Consider the following 7564-nt stretch of genomic DNA (forward strand, 5'->3'; position numbering starts at 1 on the left):
GTACTTACGATATAATCAATGTGCTCATTGATGAGGTTAAAGAATTAAAAATTAAGTCTGACGAGCTCCGACGACAGAAGTTACAAAATGATGGTGAAATACTCAGAGAAAAAAAAAGGTTCCAAATCATGCGAAAACAAAAACTCTATAAACTAAATCGCTGCAAAAACCAATCAGTATATTACGCCTAAAACAGCATCTAAAGCTGTGAAAAAAATTGCGAATGATTCCTCGTTATACATTACGACAAGGAACAGGTTTGATGTGCTACAAAAAGATGAAAATTGTGAACAACAAAGCACTGAGGTAAATAAAAACTTCATAGTTCATGAAAACAGCATAAGTAGCAAGAAACATTCGTACAACAGACACAGCAGTAATATAAAAAGCTCACCTAAACACAAAAAAAATAACAGTGTTTGCAGACAGCCATGGGCGATCAGTTGCAGCTAACTTAATGTATCAAAGTCATAATAATTTCGTAATCCAAGGAAATGTTATACCAGGTGCACCATTAACTTCAATACTTGAAAGCTGTAACAACTTACAGAATCTCACAATGAATGACACAGTTATAATCTGGGGTGACACAAATGATGTAGCCAAAAACGAAGCAGACAAGGCATTAAATGCTATAACATCAGCATTAATTAAGCTTCAGCACACAAATGTAATCATAGTAGGGATACCCCATAGATATGATCTTGAAAACTGGTCTTGTGTGAACGATGAAACCAGGCGAACAAATAGGAAAATAGCCAAAATAGTGAAATATTTCCAAAACACTCAGTTTGTAACAGTCCCTGAGAACTGAGACTGGTACACTTCTCACGGACTACACCTAAATGCTACTGGCAAGGAAGGAATGGCCAGAACTTTACTTTCAGTCATGTCTCCAAAAAATCAACTAAAGCCTGCAATATCACTTGAGTGGAAGGATCCAGATGGAACTGAGCAAATAGTACCACAGCAAGAGAAAATTACAGTACCAGGAATCAACCACAATGTTGTCAAGAGGACAGTAACGAACAATGGAGTAGGAAGATCAGTTTGCAGCAACAGGATATTCAAAAGTCCAGAAACACATTGTGCTCCTAGAAGATCCTCAAGACCAATAAAACCCAGAGTTCAAAGTGACATGTTTTTGTGCGAAAGTAAAGCAACTAAGAAATTCCCAGGACTGGGTAAAAACAACTTGCTAAGCCAGCTAGTTAAAACAACAGAAGCTGTGGCATCAACTGCAGACTCTTCAGCATCACTTACTCAATCAAATGTGGAGTATACAACTCCAGTTACTGCAACATCAGGCAGTTCGGCAACTCCTCAGACTGTACGGAGGAAGAAGGCACCTCAACAGCTACCTTGACAACTAGACAGACAGAAGCCAGGTTGGGTAGTAGATCGAGAAAGGCAAGATCGCCAAAGAACAGGAACACTTTTAATGCCTGGATCCAGAACTTATGTAAGTGAACCAACTCAGTGCATTTTAAAGGAAGATAATCCGAGAGACCAGTTAAAAATACCACTAAGGCTCATGCACCTAAACATACAGTACCTTAGAAATAAGCTTAATATCTTACAGGTTTTTGTAAATGAACACTCACCTCATACAGTAGTGTTAACTGAGCATGGATTAAAATCTGATGAAATTATTTACTGTAAACTAGAGGGCTAGTCCTTAGCAAATAGTTATTGTAGACAGCAACATAAGGGTGGTGGTGTGGCAGTTTACATTAGTGGGAATCTCGAGTACAAGAAAATAAACTATCTAGAGCAATACAACAAAGAAGGCTTGATTGAAGTGACAGGCATTGAAGTCCACACCAAAGAGTGTAGAGGGGTTATGAGAAAACATAAAGTTATTGGGATTTATCATCCACCAAAGGCTGATGTAGTTAGCTTCATAGACACATTTAGTGGGACGTTGTGGTCCCAGTGACCTAACTATACTTGGTGATCTGAATATTGAGGCAAAGTCTTCCAGTTTGTGTAATATGAGGTTAATAGATACTCTTAACCCATATAATCTCATAAATGTAGTAAATAGTGATACCAGGGTAACAAAGTCCACATCTAGCAGAATTGATTATGTTATACTATGTAAACACATTAAAGACTGTGTTAGATGCTGGAAATTGGATTTTCATTCCTCTGACCACAAATGTCAGCTTGTAGAGTATGTAAACACAAGCATCCCAAAAATGACAAAAGTTATCGAAAATAAAAGTATCCTACAAGAGTGTAACATCCTTGCCCTAAGAAATAAATTAGCTATAGAGGACTGGGATCTGGTTCACCAGACTGAAGATTCTGAAAACAAATGGGCCAAATTCTATGATACTATGCTAAGACACTTTGACAGATGCTGCCCTGTTAAGAAAATACAAAGAGCGTTCACCCATAACCAAAGTGCAAAAACCAACAGGCTGATACTTCCAGCAAATATGATAAAACTCAGGCAAAACATCCAGGACCTGGATGTGTTACACAAGTCAACAAACCTGAAGGTTTTTAAGGCCAAGTACAACGAAGCCAAGAAAATCTTTAAGAAACAGCTTTCAAATCTAAGAAAACAGATATACAGCAGTGAAATAGCTCAATCAGACAATATAGCCAAGACATCATGGAGAATTGTAAATCAATTTTGCAAAGCCACACCGAAGCCAGAAACTGAAATTGTAAATATAAGACATGAAGGAAACACAATTAAAGATCCTAATAAAGTCTGCAATGTTTTCAATAAATACTTTATATCTGCAGCTGTTAGTCCAGTTAATAACACAATTGTGAGGTAAAGCTCTGCCCCTTTGAAGAGCCACCTTTTGAATTCAAACAAGAAAGTGAAAAAGAAATAGGCAGGATAATAAATAACCTAAAGAATAAGTTCTCGTCTGGATGGGATGGTTTGAGTAGTATCGTGATTAAAAAATGTAATAAGGAATTAGTTAAACTAGTCACTGACCTGGTAAACTGCAGTATCAGAGAACATACATTTCCAAATGTATTGAAATGGAATACAGTTAAATCAGTGCATAAAAAAGGATCCAAGGAACAGGTTTCAAATTTCAGGCCCATATCATTAATACCTGTCTTCAGCAAAGTATTTGAAGTTGTGCTGCTGACACAACTTAGTGACAATTTCTTGAAAAATAAGTTCCTAACAGAGACACAACATGGATTCCGAAAAGATCATGTACTATCACAGCAATTACGGAATTTCTTCACAAAACATATGGTGCCCTTGATCAAGGAATGCAAACAGCTGGCATATTTCTAGACCTTACTAAAGCCTTTGACTCGATAAACCATGAGTTACTTTTAAGTAAACTTGAGTCATGCAATGTAAATGCTGCATCCATGTACCAAGCAGTATACAAAGCTGACTTACGAAATCAATAATCAGATCATTAATTTCCAGTCCAAATATGAGACAGTCACACAAGGTGTACCCCAGGGCTCAATTTTGGGCCCTTTCCTTTTCCTAGTGTACATAAATGATATACAGCAACCTTTAAACTCCCAATTGGTAACCTATGCAGACGATACATCACTGTTATTTCTCGGTAAACAAAATGATGAGTTAATGTTGGAAGCAACTGAGGGACTACGTCAAATAACTACATATTTCCAAGATCAAGGTTTGAAAGTTAATATCAGTAAATCTCAGTTATTGCCATTTAAACTTACAAACTTACACCAAACCTCCATTCAGTAACATAGGTGGAATTGAAGTAGTTGACACAAAAGGCTGCAGATTTCTAGGTATTCACCTAGATGAAAATCTAAGATGGGTAAACCATATCAAATTTTTATGCAATAAAATCAGCAGTTCATTACATCTAATCAGCCAGTTATCAAAAGTAGTCCCACATCAGACATTAAAAACAATTTATTATGGAACCATTTTTGCGCAGATTAATTACGGGATAGAGATATGGGGTTGTGCTGCTGACATACACAGGAACAGAATATTAACCCTACAGAAAAGAGCAATCAGAATTATCCATGGATTAGGGTATAGAGATTCATGCAGGGAAATCATCATAAATACCTCACAGTCTACTCACTGTATCTTTACAAATTAATTATATTTTTTGTGACACATCAAAACAAAGCAACAAAATGCTCTGATATGCATGCCTATAATACAAGAAATAAAGACTGCTACTACAGACAAAGAACAAAATTAAAAACAACAGACCATAGTCCATCCGTTAGTGGTCAAATATGGTACAACAGATTACCGAGCTCTACAAGGTGCCACAAAGGGAACTTATTCAAAGTGAAACTGAAATATTTCTTGATTGACAAGTGTTTATATTCTTTAAGTGAATATTAATATTAAACTAAAATAAATTATTGTATATATGTATATAGTTGTGTAAAATCTGAATATTTGTAATAGGTACGATGTAACACCCAATATTGTGCCTTATACTGTACAATGGTACATTTGTATCATGAATATGTAATCACATATGTATATATGACTGTACTAAACTTGTAGAAAAATGCTATGACGTTTGCAAAAGACACTAGTTGGTGTCTCCATGCAAAAAAATACAATAAATAAATAAAAATAAGTTGCAGATCTCCATAAGTGCCTTTTCAGCTTTTACTCCTAACGTTTCTTATGTCTTATCTAACACAGTTTCTCCTTGCGAGACCCACACTGGGAAGTCATTAATGTAATTGAGAAATGGTATTGTGCCTAACATCCTCCCTTGATGGAATCCTGTGTTCAACTATTCCTGGATCTGCAAGATGTTTTACCATATACTTAGAGCCACTTGAAATTTTAGATATCTCTATCCTCTGCACTCTGTCTGCTAGGTAAGACCTAAACCATTTATTTACCTTACACGTAATTCTTCAGCTTCACCTAAAAGTATTTTGTGAACAGCTGTGTAAAATGCTGAGATCTAGGAAAATGCCTATTAATTTTTCTCTCCTCTCTCTCTCTCTCTCTCTCTCTCTCTCTCTCTCTCTCTCTCTCTCTCTCTCTCTCTAGGGCTTCTAACTACTTTTGTAAATCTTGCTATAGCAGCTTCTGTTCCCTTTCCAGCCTGAAGCCAAGCACAGAAGTTGGTATTTATTTCAATAATACATAAGTCTGTTTTTCATAATAGTTTATACTGCTTTTGAAAAGGAAGACGGTAACAAAAGAGGTCTGTAATCCACTCTATTTTCTGTATCACCTTTTTTATGTGTGGGAAGAACTTTTGGCTGCTTTAGGTAATCAAGGAAGCAACCTGATGAGAATGACTCATTTATAGTGCCTGTTAGGGGTACTTCTATGCTGCTAATGCAGTCTTTTAGTACACACATTGGAACTTCATCTGTATCTGTGGACATTTTACTCTTAAATGTATGTACAATTTTAATGATTTCTTCCCCAGTGCTGAGTAGCAGCGGAATTGTGTGAGGCAAATAGCTATTTGTAGCTATATGTTGTATTTTGGGAAGTATTTCTTACAGTTTGCTTGGTATATAACAAAAATAGTGGTTTAAAAAGTTAGACACTTTCTTCAGGTTATCTATTAAACTATCATTATTTCTAATTTTTTTATGTTCATCTGCTTTGGCTTTGTGTTACAAGTTTCTTGGTTTACTGTATTCCACAAGGCTTTGCTTTTATTGTTTGAGATCTGTGTAGTCTTATGATTTTTGATTCTTTTTGCTGCCAGCAGAAGTTTTCTGTAGGCCTACATCCTTTTGTATCAGAGAAAGAACTGTAAAAAGGCTGTGTCATTCTTATTTTCTTTAATAAAACTGAGATATTTGAGAGTTTCATAGGATTTTCTGATTCCTTTTGTTACCCAATTATTTCTACTATTTGCCCAACAGAATATACTTCCTTAGGAAATGCCTCCTGGAATTTTAATTTCAATATGTTCAAGAGTTTGTTAACTTTTTTTCATGTGTTCCTGAATATACTACTGGTCATGTATGGCTGGTCATCTGCATTGTAAATTCGCATCTTTTTGATTCTGAAAATGTCCTTCTGTAGACAAGCACTTTTGTTTCTTTCTTTGTAGGTATTTTGAGCTCTGCAATTTGACCAAAATGGTCTGATACCCCAAGGTTTCTGACAGCTGCCTTATAACATTTGTGGTTGACATCTGTTAGAACATGGTGTTCATCTACAAGTCTAATACACATTTTTTGCTTGTGGTCACTGAAAAGTGAATGAATCTAGCCATTTGATGCTCCCCTAATCCCATAATAATCAAGCTTGTTTAGAAGAATTTTGTGGTTTACTATGTCAAAAGCTTTACTTAAGTCTAAAAATATTCCTGTGTGGCAGTAATCAATCACCAGAACTCAGTGTCAATGCAATGTACCATCTTTGAACTACCAAATTCTTTGACTATTCAAACTAGTGCCACCATTACGGTTTTGTTCTCCAGCCTTTATTCGGCACTTGATTTGTGATGGTGTTTTGTGTACAGTGTTCTCAACAAATATAGCTATTATATACAAAGCAGTGTTCGGGTTCTTAATGATGATTGTATGACCTGTTCCCCATACCCGTTTTTCCCGTTTTTTATCAATGGCTTTTAAAATAGTGTTTTTACATTCATAGATTTCTGTCACAGTTGATTTCTTCCTTTGAAAACCATATTGAGTATTGGCTAACACTCCAGTTTTGTTTACAAAATTTATTAATTTGTTGTACATTATTTTTTCCAATACTCTTGAAAAACAGAATGTTATTGTAATGGAATGATAGTTTACCACTTTATCTTTGTCTCCAGCTTTGAACATAGGATTAACTTCAAATGTTTCTAGAAGATCAGAAGATGTATAATGAGCAGTTACATATTTGAGTGGGGGTCAGTTATATTCCAGAAGAAGAGCTGTAAGATTCTGCTGGGTATACCATCAATTCCTGCTGAGTATGTCGTTTTTAGATTTGTAACAGCCTTGATAGTTTCCTTCCTGAAACTTCCTGGCAGATTAAAACTGTGTGCCTGACCGAGATTCGAACTCGGGACCTTTGCCTTTCGCGGGCAAGTGCTCCCAACTGAGCTCCCGATGCACGACTCACGCCCGGTACTCACAGCTTTACTTCTGCCAGTATCTCGTCTCCTACCTTTCAAACTTTACAGAAGCTCTCCTGTGAACCATGCAGAACTAGCACTCCTGAAAGAAAGGATACAGTGGAGACATGGCTTAGCCACAGCCTGGGGGATGTTTCCAGAATGAGATTTTCACTCTGCAGCAGAGTGTGCGCTGATATGAAACTTCTTGGCAGATTAAAACTGTATGCCCGACCGAGACTCGAACTCGGGACCTTTGCCTTTCGCGGGCAAGTGCTCTACCAACTGAGCTACCGGAGCACGACTCACGCCCGGTACTCACAGCTTTACTTCTGCCAGTTTCTCGTCTCCTACCCTCCAAACTTTACAGAAGCTCTCCTGCGAACCATGCAGAACTAGCACTCCTGAAAGAAAGGATACAGCGGAGACATGGCTTAGCCACAGCCTGGGGGATGTTTCCAGAATTAGATTTTCACTCTGCAGTGGAGTGTGCGCTGATATGAAACTTCCTCGCAGATTAA

General features: G+C 36.9%; 1 non-coding gene across 1 annotated transcript; it reads right to left on the bottom strand.

Annotated features, from left to right (window-relative positions):
- Positions 1-7269: 7269 nt before the first annotated feature.
- Positions 7270-7344, bottom strand: Trnas-cga. The gene has a single exon. It is a non-coding gene; the product is annotated as a tRNA-Ser (tRNA).
- Positions 7345-7564: the final 220 nt, after the last annotated feature.

The sequence above is a fragment of the Schistocerca piceifrons genome, chromosome X, assembly GCF_021461385.2.
Source record: "Schistocerca piceifrons isolate TAMUIC-IGC-003096 chromosome X, iqSchPice1.1, whole genome shotgun sequence".
In the NCBI taxonomy this organism is placed as follows: domain Eukaryota; kingdom Metazoa; phylum Arthropoda; class Insecta; order Orthoptera; family Acrididae; genus Schistocerca; species Schistocerca piceifrons.